The 13,726-nt window shown below is 57.8% G+C and overlaps 1 protein-coding gene across 1 annotated transcript in view; it reads right to left on the minus strand.

Moving 5' to 3' along the window:
- The window catches only part of MGMT (O-6-methylguanine-DNA methyltransferase), a 156,455-nt gene extending 145,033 nt beyond the window's left edge, over positions 1–11,422 (minus strand). Inside the window, exon 1 of the mRNA XM_084904634.1 lies at positions 11,326–11,422. The gene's annotated coding sequence lies outside the window, so the exon portion shown is untranslated. The remainder of the gene's footprint in view (positions 1–11,325) is intronic.
- Between the last annotated feature and the right edge of the window lie 2,304 nt (positions 11,423–13,726).

The following is a 13,726-nucleotide window of genomic DNA, read 5'->3' on the forward strand; positions in this document are numbered from 1 at the left end:
ACAGTAAATACCACGGAGGTGGCATTCCATAAGAACACTGACGTGGCCTGGACATGTCATGTGACAACTAGTACACAGCAACGGGACTTGACCAGCCAGAGACTGAATCTTATGCCGAGAGAAACTTTCAGAACTTCAAGAAAACAACTGAGATTGCAAAAGGGGTTGGTCTCACCACCGTACCGTGTGTGGATACATGTAAACCAAGACCTTGTATGTCCTCAGCACTTCCAGAGTCGAGGCCACTGAGGGGATGTGGGCATTTCCACACAACGGAAGTCACACACTGCTCATGGGGAAGCATTCGGCGACCAGCACGGCAGTTCTGGCCATCGGCACCTCTTACACGCCTGTAGACACCTGTGAGAGCCATCCGCTGGACTGTGGACACCATTCCTATTTCCTCAGGTGTGTGCATGGCGGTGCGATATGGACACAGCTATCATCCCCCCCAGAGCACCCCGGGAGACACATGCGGGTCCCCATGGGCCATAAGAAGCAAAGACCGAGGTCCCCGTCTTTTAAATGCTTCCCACCACTTCCGCCTCTCCCACCACTGGTACCAATTCTCCACAGAAGTCTGATTAAATCTCTGCAGACTTCCCCACAAAGCTCCATCACAGAATTTATCACTATTTCTGCTTAGGGTTGGAAACAAGAGAGAAAAAAACAAAGAACAAGTCAGTGTCTGAATCCAATTCCATATGAAAACATTTAAAATACATTAGATTTTTGGTCAAGATGAAAGACACACACACACAAAAAAAAATCTAGCAATCTATTCTAATTGGGTTCCCATGGTAACTGTACAATTGGGTTTTTCAATATAACATCCCCAAGGCCCCATGCACACTTGTAAAATAGACTTCAAACAGCCTGGGTTGTTTTCCCATTACAGCACTCCCAGGAAGATCAATTACGACACCCCCCTGCCCTGGCCATTAGTGGCAGGAGGCGTTAGCACCACCGGCCGTATTAGCACCAGTCACCGAAGGAAACACCACATATCACGATAATTATATCAAACGAATCATACACTTCAGAGCCATCAAACCTGTTCTGGGTAATAAACTGGTCCTGCTGCTGTCACAGGACCACACGGAGGAGAGGGGCGGGCTCCAGCCCCGCCGCACGCCACACTGGCGTGCCTGCCGCTCATCGATCTCAAGGATACACGGAATCAATCATTAATAATTACATTATGAGATGACCCTCAAGGTTAATCATATTCTTAGAGACTCTCGCTATGGAATTAAACAACAAACATAGCCGCGCTGGTAAATAAATAAGTAAAACGGAACTGAGAATGCAAATCCACCTTTTCAATATTAATGGCACGGCGAGGACCAAGGTGCATCCTCTCGCCAGGGACCTGAGCTTCTGCGCTGACCAGTCTCCCTGCCACGGGTGGGCCCGAGGCAGGTCCATGGGCCCTAGGGCCATGGGCACAGAGGACGTCAGGAATGGCAGCATCCTTAGGTAAAGCTAACAACCTATGCATCTGCAACAACCCCAGAAATCCCTGCATGCCTGCTGCGTGCCGCGGGCCTGCTGGCCTGGAGCCCGGTGCAGAGGTAAATACAGCCCCGCCTACTTCCACATGACACCCATCAAGGCCACGGATGTAACGCAGGCCAGTGAGGGTCAGATGTGGGCCAGCAGCGTCCCGTGAGAAATGTCTAGGTCCCCAACTCAACAGAGACCTCCCGAACTTCCCAGACATCTTAGCAAGAAAAGCAGGAAGCGGCATGCACTGGCCTTAGCATTCTAGGTGGTGTCCGCTAGGATGCCCACGTGCTGCTCCTGGTCCAGGCAGGAGAGCGACTGAACTGACACACCTCGAGAGAAAAAAATCAACCAATAAAAACATCCCAACCAAACGTCCAGACCGGCTCCCTCCCCCTGCCCGAGCTTCAGGCCTCCGCTGGTCTCTCCCCTCACCCCACCTTTTCCCATCAGACCTCGGTGCACTCGGGCACGTCCCCAGCTCCAGAAGAGCACCTGGCCTGGTCGCGTCCAGGGCCCCCTAGGAGGCCCCTGCCTGGCCCGCTGCCTCCCTTTCCCGCACCCCTGGGGCCAGGGGCTCAGAGAGTCCGCAGCTGGTTGTGTCTGCATCCTCCGCTGGGCCTCCCCGCAGTGCCAGCCACACCAGGCCCCGGAGAGCTGCTAGCGGGGACTTCCTGCGGCGAGAGATGGAGGCACGCAAGTAGAGCGGAAACTCAGTGAGGTGGGATGGGGCCCCGGGGAGGGGACATTCTGGGGCTGAAGAGGCTGCTGGAGGAGCTGAGAAGCGGGAGGACTGGGAGAGACACCAGGGCGGAGAGCTGGTGGGGCCCCCCACGGAGTGCGAGGGGCCCCGAGAAGGCTTCCTCCCCACTCGCTCTCAGAGCACACTCTGTGCACACTCCTCTCCTCCAGAGAACGTGGCAGACCGGAGGTGGGGGCTCTGGGCTGGAGTCAGGATGAGCCTCTGAGGCTCATTCCATCGGGACCTGGCGGGAAGGAGGGCTTCCCTGGAGCAGGTCTGGACCCGGGCCTGCAATTCAGTGGAAGGAGGGGGAGCGAGAAGTGACTCACCCGTGCACCGGGTGCCACGCGGCCATGCCCGGGGCCTCCCGGTGATGCCCCGTTGGGTCTGGCGCAGGTCAGCATCCCCAGGAGGCTGGGCCGGTGCCCTCGGGGACAGAGGCGGGAAGCCGCTGCATGGACACACGAGGCCAAAGCCACGGAGGTCACCGGGCTGCAGCCTGCAGCTCCCTCCCGGCGGCGGAGGGATGAGACGGATGTGAAGACTCACAGTCTACATCTGGAGCCACAGGCGCTCTGCTCTGCACCCCCAGGGCAGCCCCAGTCTGAGGGGTGAACGGAGGGCCTGGCCCAAGGCGGAGGACGTGCCCCTTCCCAGCGGCTTCCCGAAGGTGACCCTGCAGACAGGTAAAGGCCCGCCGCCTGGGGCCGGCGTCCTGTCCCGGAACAGAGAGCAGGTGCTAACGAGCACCCGGCAGCCAGCCCGGATCGGGAACGCGCAGCCGTGACCCGGGTTCCCCGTGCGTCACCGGGAGTTCCCACAGGATCGCCAGGCACACGCTTAGGCACGGAACCTACTGGAACACGTGCTCAGGGCCACAGAAAAGAGGACGCATTTAACCCTCCCGGAACCCATCCTGCGTTAGATGGGCAGCTGGGCCCGAAGGAGAAACCCCAGCCCTCAGAGGAGGAGAGTCCCCAAGGGAAGAGAGGCGGGACCTCTGCGGGCCTCCCTGGGGGACAGCAGAGCGGGGAAGGCCGCGCCCAGCCACCTGACCTCGGTCCCCGGGGAATGAAACAGGACTCCGGGCGGTGCTCTCATCGCACCAGCGGCAGAAGTAAACACATGTTTTTAAAAGCTAAGAGGATGCCTTTGAGCCTATACTTTTGTAGGAAAAAACGCCCCTGAACTAATTATGGCTCCATCTCCTGTGGATTCAAGCTACCAGCCAGGGGACAGGGAGGCATCACGGAGGGTGACAAAGCACCCCAGCCGCCCGGACCCTGTTCTAGAAGCATCTAGAGTCCCACGTCCGGACAAACTGCTGGCACCACGGCCGCAGGAACGGGCACGGGTGGTGTGGGAACGTGGCCGCCAGCACACACGCCCGGAGCTCAGCGCATCCATCTGCCTGGACGGCCCTCGGATGCTGACAGCCTGACAGAAACAGATTCCCCCGCACAGTAAAGAAGAGCACGCCGGGCTGTCCCTGGGCGAGCTGGCGAAACTGAGTGACTCTGGGAAATACATCATCCCTCTTCTTCGCCAGCCTGCCCGGAGGTCCCGCTGGGGGGTGGCGCCTCACTCAGAGGAGCAGCTGCAAAGGCTGCGACCCTCCCTCCGATCAGGTGCCCAGCTCCGCCCCCTCTCCGACCCCCTCATCCCGCATCCCGCACCCGCACGCCCTGGAGCTGGTGACCAGGTCAGGGCCTCGGGACCCGGAAGCGCCACTTCTAGGAGCTTCTCTGCGCCTGGCTTTGACCACTGCTGAGTGCACCAAGGTCTGCGATACTGGGGTGCAGGCACAGGCTCACAGACGTCCACGTGCCTTATCCCTGACCCCAGCCCAGGTCAGTGGGGACTCCTGCCAACACCAGACCATGACCACCCACACCCACGCGGCTGGCACTCGGGATGCTCCACCTCCTTCCTCTGGCACCCACCCTCACACGAGCCCCGCCCCCTCCAACAAGGAGGGGTGTGTATGAACACTCTCCATGAAGGGCAAGGCCACAGGGCTGGTCTCACTGTGCCCAGCCCCTCACTGGAGTGGCCCGCCCTCAGCACCCTCCAGCAGGGCACATGTGGGGGCGCTGCTCTCCCCAGGATGCCAAGGATAATGCCCGGTCACACTGGTATCAAAAAAAGTAACTGAACACAGGTGTGCATTTATCTCTGCCACATCCTGCCCCAAGGACCTCCAGGGCTCCCGGTGTCACATGACAAAGGCGGCCTGGCCTGCTGGGCCATGAAAAGGCTTCACAAGGTTGGGAATCCACCTGGCTGGGCGCAGAGCCCTCCTCCGGTCCCCGGGGGCCATGCAGGTCACTCACCTGCCCAGGGCCAGTCTCCTCCCAGGCCGAACCGGGATGCTGATGGTGACTATGTCAGGGCGGGGGGGGGGGGGGGGGGGGGGGGCCCGCGCACAGAGCGTGAGGACGGGGTAAGTCGGTCTGTGAAGGCAGCCAGCACAGGAAGCCTTCCATACCTGTCACTATGAGCAATATCATGATCACACCGGCCAGAACCTTCTGGAGCTTGAGTAACTCTACCAGGCCCATCCAGATATGAAGGTAAAGAGATGCCCCCAAATAAGACCCATTTACACACACACCCACACACACACACACACACACACAGCTATCGTAGAGGTTCTAGTCTCCACAAAGCCTACTTGATGGGCCACGTGACCCCCACACTGTGGCGTGAGCGGTCACACATGGGGGAATCCTGTCACCATGCCGGTGTCACTGCTGGTTCCCGGCCACCGTCACAGTGTCAGGTTTTGTGTTTGGTCCTCTGGGAAGGCCTTCCGATTTAACAGACGATTAATGTCAAGCCTTCCAGAAGCAGGGGCTGGGGCTGGGGCTGTCAGACTGGCAGTGCCCGCTGGGAGACGCGCCGAAGCCTGCCTGTCAGCGGCCTGGCACACCTGAGCGCTCGGAACAGAGCCCCGAGCGGAAAGCACCTGAGACCAGCGCGCTGGCAGCTCTCAGTAACGTCCATTGTGGAAACAGACACAGCAGAGAAAACCACCTCCTTAGACACAAAAGGGCCTTAGAAACCCAGCCAATTAGCACCGAGCTACGTCACACTCCGGACCAAACAGGGTCCGTGAATCCCTGGAATCACAGTAGCCGGGACCCCATCCCTGCCTCCACCCAACATGGTTCTGTGACTCCGAACTAACAAACGTCAACAGTGACTATTCAGGACTCGCCCTGTGCCGAGTCTGGCATGAACCGCAGGTGTGACCCTCCCAGTGTCCCACAGCAGCTTCATGGATGGCCGTGCCAGCGGTCGAATTTTGGAGAAACCGAGGCTTGGAAGATTAAGTGACTTTACTCAAGGTCACAGATAGTGACGAGTGGAACCAGGTCCAAACCGAAGCTCTGTTCCCAGAGGCTGCGCTCTGAACCCCGTGGACACTGACCCAGATGAGGGGCTGGGCTATGTGTGAATCTGAAAAAGGATGCTGTCGGACTGAGGGAGACAAGGGTGTTCATTGGAACAGAGGGAGACAAGGATGCTGATTGGACCAGAGGAAGACAAGGGTGCTGATTGGACCAGAGGGAGACAAGGGTGCTGATTGGACCAGAGGAAGACAAGGGTGCTGATTGGACTGGAGGGAAATAAGGATGCTGATTGGACTGGAGAGAGACAAGGGTTCTAGTTGGTTCCTCACCCTTTTCCACTTACAGTTTCATCCTTTTTACAGGACTGTGGTTCCAAACTAAGATTTCTATCCAGACAGTAATTCATACATCAGAAATTTCTATTTCTTATCCCACGTACTTCTACCTGTCCAGGTGGACAGAAAAGCATGATCACCTCCATCCAACAGTGAGGCAGCTGGGGGTTAACAGTTGCCCCAAGTCACCCAACTAGCAAACGGCATCACCAGACCCTCTCCATGCTCTCCCCTCACATCCCCGGCTCTTACACACTGAGAACACGAAAACGTATCCAGGTGTGTAGCTGGACGTGAACCCTCACCTCAGACCATGAAAGTGTGTCTACCAAGCGAGAGAGAAAAGGGAAGATGGGGGTGGGGAAACACACATGGCTGTCCCTGCCAAACTCACGCCGAAGTTCTGGTAGCATCTGCACCTTCTGTCAGAACCACACGCCCGAAGACCGTGACGCTGTGCTTACATGCTGGGTTTGCAATCTGCGGAGATTCACCCGTTCCCGAGGAGTTACAAAACCAAGCACCCAGATCCACGCGCACAGTCCCCTGAGCATAGATCCTTCTGGAAGGGGAGCTCGGAGCCTGTTTGGGGGGTGAGCCCTACCTCCGGGCCACACTAGGCAGGTGCTCCGACCTCAGGGTCCGCCAGGCCCTCCTGGGGAGCAGGCAGAGGCTCAGGTTCCCACTCCTGACCCGGCAGGTCTGCCAATAACCTATGTTTCCCAGCAGCGCCCTGGGAATTCTGATGCCAGCAGGGCGCAGACGCCAATCCCCTATGCTCATGGCCAGCCCACTCCACTCCAAGGAGAGCGACAGGTCCCCCGGTCCAGGGGTGGCTTTCAGGAATGACACCAGAGACGGTCAACGTCGGAAAGTGGTCCCTGCGTTCAGTCCTTCTGACTCGGGAGTCAACTTCAGCTAAAAGTTTTCAAAGAAATGACAAGTAACTACCACTGATCAATTACACTTCAACACTGAAACGTCCGATCCCCTTTGTTGCCGGAGGCGCAGCTCACCCTCTTCCCGTCTCCAGGCCTCTGAGCAGGCGGTGCGGGAACAGCCCAGTCTGTCCAAAAGGCGGGAGTTCCTTAAACTGCTATCCATACGACTCAATTTGTCAGTAAAAACTGCCACCAGCGCTGCGCTTGCAGAAAAATGCCCATAAATGCATTATTGCGACGGGCAGATCGATGTCTATCATAAAAACAAATAGATTTAACAAGTGCCTGCTTTCCCGAGCGACGCCATTGGTGGACGGCACATCGCGGCTGGCCCTGGACTTCTGGGAATGGGCCATAGCGCCAGGGCTGGATACTCCGCTGACTTCACAAGCGATCCGGGCAGGAAATTATTCTAACAAGAAAATTTCCCAAGTAGCACAGTGAACACAGGCGGCGTGGAGAGCCCTCGCACAGTTCCTTCCGTGGTTACACAGGTACACGCACAGAAACAAATGTGACAGCCGTGAGGAAACGTGTCTGTCGGATGTGTAACTGGTTTTACCGCAGCTGCATCACAGGCCAAATGAGCTTATTCCCTCCCTGGAGACACCCACTCCTTCCGCTGTCCCTCAGTCTGAAAGAAAACAACTCGTGATACAAGCGCACACACACACACACACACAAACACACAAGTCTCAGTGTCTGCGGCCCCCGGGCTAGCCTCGTTAGCCGATTGGCTGGAGCAGACAGGAGGGGGGCAGCCCCAGACGGGATTCTCTTCCAGGGACCGTGCTCTTTGGCAAGACACCCTGTGACAGATTTACACGGGAGCCAGAGCAGCCCGGACCGCTCGGATTCCTTCAAAGGTTACAAAAGGTCACAAACACGATTCAGTCCTCTTCTTAGACAGGTCACTTAGGCAGCCACCGAAAGAGCAGTTACTCACTGCAGTCTATATATTCATACATGGCTTCCCCAAACCTACCGCCTCCTGCGGAAGCTTTCCATCACCGTTAACTTTCCTAAGTCAAAGGAAAGCTAGACCCTTTCCACTGACCAGCAGGCACGTGGCTGTCACCCACATGTCGCAGGACATACCTCCGCAGGGTTTTGTCTACAACTCTGAGTCTCCCTGTGCCCAGGCAGGCCTCCAGCGCCAGCAGAATAGGGACAACATTAACCAAGGGCAGCGGCCTCCTGAACACACACCCTTCAGATTAACCACTCACACTCACTTCACACCAAGAACGGGGTGTGGGTGGCTCATTCACCATGATTATGATCTCTGAACGCATAATAATCTGGCCACTCAGTGTGTGTGTGTGTGTGTGTGTGTGTGTGTGTATGTACATACCCTGTTTCCCCAAAAATAAGACAGTGTATTATATTAATTTTTTCTCCCAAAGTTGCGCTAGGTCTTATTTTCAGGGGATGTCTTATCTTTCCATGTGCTAGGTTTTATTTTCGGAGGATGTCTTATTTTCAGGGAAACATGGTGTGTATACTGTGCATGAATTCGTGCATGGGTGGGGTTCAGCCAGTCTGGCCAGGGGAGGGGACCTGGGCAGTTGGCTGGCCTGCCTGATGGTCAAACTCCTGATGGAGGGGACAATTTGCATATTAGCCCTTTTTATAGAGGATATACACTGAGTGGCCAGATTATTATGCATGCAGAGATTATAATATTCTGGCCACTCAGTGTATATAAATACTGGCATACAGTCCCCTCCCTCTCAATGGTGACACTGTAGTTCATGTGTATGACTGTATCATCTTTCAGATTTTCTTTAAACCATATTCTATGATAACACCCCATCTCTTTCAGAAAGTAGCTGAGTCAGAAGCTCCCATCCCAGGAAATGGGGCTGTAACAGAGACCCACGGAGCTCAGGGCCTTCGGAGCCCAGACCCAGCGTGCCCACCTGGAGTGAGCAGAGACACACACAGGAAGCCGGGACCCTCGGGGATCATGGACTTAGAAGAGGAAGTCTACGCCAGGCAAGGGCCTCAGGCAGGGTCAGAGCGAAGTGTGACAATGACCTGACAGGTGGTAACTGATGACCAGAGGAAAGTGTTCAGAAAATGTGTTCTGCTTCCTTTCCTTTTCACCAATGAGAAAAGACCCGCGACTGGAAAAGGGCACCGATGCCCCACACAGGAAGTTGAAACAGGACAATCTGGGTGGTTGAACCACTGGCTTCTCAATATCCTCTGTACAATGAGGTGTTCCCCCATGTCCCCTGTGGTTCAGGGTTCAGGTTCAGGGTTCAGGCTCTGGAGAAGGCCGCACGAAAATGAAAGAGACTAGAAGGTATTAATTTGGGAATATCAGGGGCCAGGCGGGAGCCCAGCTCAAGAGGAAGGACTCCGATTTGCTCTCGCCTTGAGATCCCTTTTATCTCGGTTTGGGATCCACCCATAGCCTTAGGCAGGCCGTCCCAGTAACAGCTATGACAGCCCATCAGCGGGGATTTACATGAGACTAAAAGGTGGAAGTGGCTTCAGCTCCCATTGTCTCCGCTGGACGGCGGGTGCTGAGATCTGACCTTTCAGAGCTCCAGGTCTCCAGCCTACGGTTCCGTGTCCACACCTCTCAGCTAGTGAAGGCAATGGGCAGCTTCCCGCAGTACAATAAGAAACATAAAACCTAGTTTGGTAAGTGTATATTATTAAAAATACTGAGAAGGGTGAGCTGCGTTGGGTTCTGGAGAAAAGGCTGGAGGAGAAGTGGCAGGAAGGCCCGCAGGCCGGTTCCTCTGTGTGCAGGAAGGACAGCGCGGGGAACGTGGGGCCCAAAGGGCAGACCAGGCCCCGGGAGGCCAGTCAGGCCCAAACAGAGAGAACAAGGAAGGTCTGAGGGTCCCAGCAGCAGGACAGGAGTGAGGCGCTACCGGAGGGTCAGCCGGCTCCGAGGGCAAAGCCTTTTAACACAGTGTCTACGGAGAGTGACATCTAGCTCCTTCGTCCACGCGGAAGGCGGGCGGGTGGGGAGGCTGTGCCGAGGCCTGGTTCCCCCAGCCCCACGGTCACAGTGCAGCCTGCTGTCCCGTGCTAACTGAGAGCAGTGCCAGGAAGTGAGGCGGCAGGGCAGCCCTCTGCCGCCCGCAAACCCTGGGCCTCAGCCCGCGGGGGCCTGCGGGGAACTGCCCCACGGCAATGCCACGGGCGTTAACCCAGGACCGCCCACCGCCTGGGCGCAGGTCTGCCCCCCACGCCCCACGGTGCCACAGGCTGCTCGGTAACTTTCGCACCTCCGCGTGTGTAACCCAGGGGTGGGGACGTCCGGCCTGCCCAGGCATTAGGGGGGAGGTGATGAAATGGCTGACCAAGCAGAGCCGGCTAACTTCTAAGCTGATCCTTTCGTGAGGAGGATCAGCTTAGAAGTTGATAGCCGTGTATAGCCCGTGGATGACGCTATACATGGCCCCAGGCCCTGGGCAGAGAAAAGGTTCCCAGCCCCGGTCCAATCCACGGAGGGCGCGGGAGCACCCGTCTTCTGTCCGGGGCCGGGGCGGGGAGCCTCGCTCAGACTCCCAGGTTCCCTGTGGAGAACCAGGCGCTTTGCTTCAGCAGCTTCACCTTCCACCTCCCCCAGCGGCGGCCCTGGTGGATAATGGGGGGCCCTCGCGGATAACGGGGGGCCCTCGTGGGTAACGGACGACCCAACCAAGCAGAGTTGTGCTCACACACACACTGTGTTCCCAGGGCAGAGAGCGGCTCCCGGGCCGAGGCCTGGAGAGGGAAAACCTCCGGAGATTGGACAGTTAGGAGCCCGGTGTGAGGGGTGCGAGGGGCAGGATGCTGTCCTGCAGTATCCGGACTTGGGAATGATGGGGCCGGGGTGCACGGCCCTCAGAGGCTGCCTGTCCACGCCAGGTGTGCGTGGAGGCCATGGGGTGTGGTGTATACAAGCCCCAGCTCGGTAACCAGGACCCCAGCTGGTCCTCTCCACCGGCCTCTAACAAGACAGAGCCTAGAATTCTGCACAAGGAGTGTGCTGGGGCCTTGCGACAAGGAGAGGCCCGAGGAGGGGCTTCTGGAAGCTTCTTGGGAACTAAAGGGGAGTGGAGGCCCCCTTGGCGCTGGTGGGAAGGGCAGGACGTGGGCAGTGATGGCGTGAAGGTGTTGGCCACCTGGTAGCAGCGCAGGGACTACCAGGTGCCCACACCAAGCCTCTGTCACTGCAGTGCGACTGGGTCCTGGACACAAGACCCAGGGCAAGCCAGACACAGTGTGCGCACCTGAGAGCACCTGAGCACACCTGAGCCTACCTGGGCCCCTGCGGGTGGGTGGGGGCAGGGCGGGCACCACAGGGCCAGTGAGGTGAGGGAGCCTGCAGGGCCACTGGGGTCTGGACTGTCCCACGTGTCCCACAGGCAGCAGACGCCGCCCTCCTCAGGGCGAGCCCTGCACTTGGGCAGGAGGGAAGCCACCGGGACACTCACCGCAAACCCAGGGCGCCGAGCTCCAGCAGCTGGCAGTGCAGGGGGCAAGGTGGTCTGGGCACCAGGGCTGCCTGGGCATGTCCGGGGCGCGGGGGCGGGGCCCGGGCGGGGATTGAAGCTCGGGGGCGGGGCCTGGGCTGGCGGGAAATGGGATTGGTGAGGGCGGAGGCGGGGCCTGGGCAGAGAAAACCAATGCTGCGCAGGAAGGGGCGGGGCCGAGCGCGGGCACCGCCTCCCGGCCCTGAGCGCCTTGGGGTCGGAGCATGCGCAGTGCGGCGCCTGGGCTGACCCCGCTCTGTGCAGCCTCACAGAGGAAAATAACAACAAAATGGAATCAGGATGCCTGCTGGGTGTCCTGACACGTGTGTGGTGGCGCAGTTTCTCAGGGACTGCATAAATAGTACTTCTCTCTTTATCTGGACGGTGTTTTCACACGAACCCCTGAGCTATGAATAAGGAGAGTCTGGCTGGTGTTTGCCTCTGATCCCCGGGGCAGGACAGAGAGGCAGCGTGGTGACCCAGGGGCCCGGGAGGTGAGTGAGGAAGGGAAAGGGGGCTGTGGCATCCAGGTGAGGAGGCGCCTGGGTCTGGCCCTGCTGCAGGGACCCAGTTGCCTGTTTGGGGGAATTGGACGTTGCAGATGCCTTCCCAAGGGGTTCCAGGTTCTGGAGCCAAAGTGAGGTCTCAGAGCCACCGTGGCCCAAGGACAAGACCTGGTAAAGCCTGAGACTCTGAGATGTGGTATCTCGGGCTCTCCAGCGAGCAGAACTAAAACCCACACTTCTGGCACTTCCTGGCAAATTCTCCCCTCCTTGGGGATAAATTTCAAAAACTCAAAAAGTCGTTTTCCCAAAGCTCCCCCATGTCTCGTCCCCTGTCCATTGCACCACACACTCCCCCTCCTGTTGTTAAAGCAATGTCAGCATCGTGCACCCCAAGGAGCCCGCCAGGTGTGGAAGGAGCACAGGTGAGGAGCTGGGCAGGGCCTGCCAGCCTGGTACTGCGTGGGCACCTGCCTTCTCTACCTGCCGGACGACTGCCTGGCAGCAGGTGGGCCAGGTGCCTCTGGGGTTCCCGTCGTGTATTAACAAATCCCATCCCATCCTCCAGACGCTGGCTCCCGGGAAGGACTTTGGCAGAAGTGGTGGACAGGCCCAGCCTGGTGTCCTCACCTCCCTCGGACTTCCCTGGCCTCCCAGCGTGTCCCGGAGACCAGCCCGCCTCCTCTGGGCGCGGGAACACCGGGAATCATTTGCATCTCCCTTTGAACACCCAAACACTTACCTTCCACGTTAAACAGATGAGCACGACGTGGTTTTGCTTCCAGTGATTTGCGGCCCAAGAGATGCGTGTATATAAGCCTCCTTCCCGGCTACGTTTGTGACACGAGACCGTTTACAACAAAGCTGTCTGCAGCAGTCAAACCTAATCCCCCTGCCCTGCCTCAGGGAGAAGAGGGGATTTGGTAAGGATCCCGTAAAACCTTGTGCGGTTTGAAAGCCCCGGGACTCCGGACAAACGGGCGGGGACCACGGAACAGAAGAAACACGCCGGGAGCTTGCCACGGTCAGTGTTTTACACACAGTCTTGTCTTCGGAGAGCATCTCCGTGGAGGGCTCCCCATTATCACAATTGATTTTCTCAGCCCCCCGTTCCTGGAAAGATCGGAGCCAAGAGGCGGCCGGAGTCAGCGCCTTGGCCCTGGCTGGTGCGGTCCCGGGGGCGTGGACCGCTGAGGGCCTCTAGGGGGGTCTGGAGCAGGGAAGGGGGGCCCTCAGGACCAGGGGCCGGTGCCAGGGGCCTCTGTGCGCTATTCTTAGAATTGCTGGCACCATCATCGCCCGGACGGCATCTCCAAGGAGGCAAGAGCTTGCTTACTTGGTGACAATTTTATTTTATTTTAATATATGTTATTGATTTTTAACAGAGAGGAAGAGAGAGTGGTAAGTAGGTAGAAGCATCGATCCGCTGCCTCCTGCACACCCCCTACTGGGGATGTGCCCGAAACCAAGGTACATACTCTTGACCGGAATTGAACCTGGGACCTTCCAGTCCACAGGCCGAAGCTCTATCCACTGAGCTAAACCGGTTTTGGCACTGGGTGATAATTTTAGAAAGCTCACCCGTGGAGCAGCCAGGACACCTGCTCGGGTGGAGGGGAGGATGCAGAAAAGGCCTGAAAGAGAAAATGAATCGCACTGGCTTCTATCACGGGAAATGCCCGCACCACGGAAGGGCCATGTGGATCGTGGGATGTGACCACTGGACAGAGACCACCACGGGCCTGACCTTGCTCGTTCTTCCAAAATGTGGCGACTTTAGAGGACTGCCTACCGGGCCATGTATGCAACACACAGACATGAGCGAACACGTGCAGCTGCGGGTGTGTGTCTGGGTCTGG

Source organism: Pipistrellus hanaki (genome assembly GCF_964339955.1).
Source record: "Pipistrellus hanaki genome assembly, chromosome: 14".
Classification (NCBI taxonomy): Eukaryota; Metazoa; Chordata; class Mammalia; order Chiroptera; family Vespertilionidae; genus Pipistrellus; species Pipistrellus hanaki.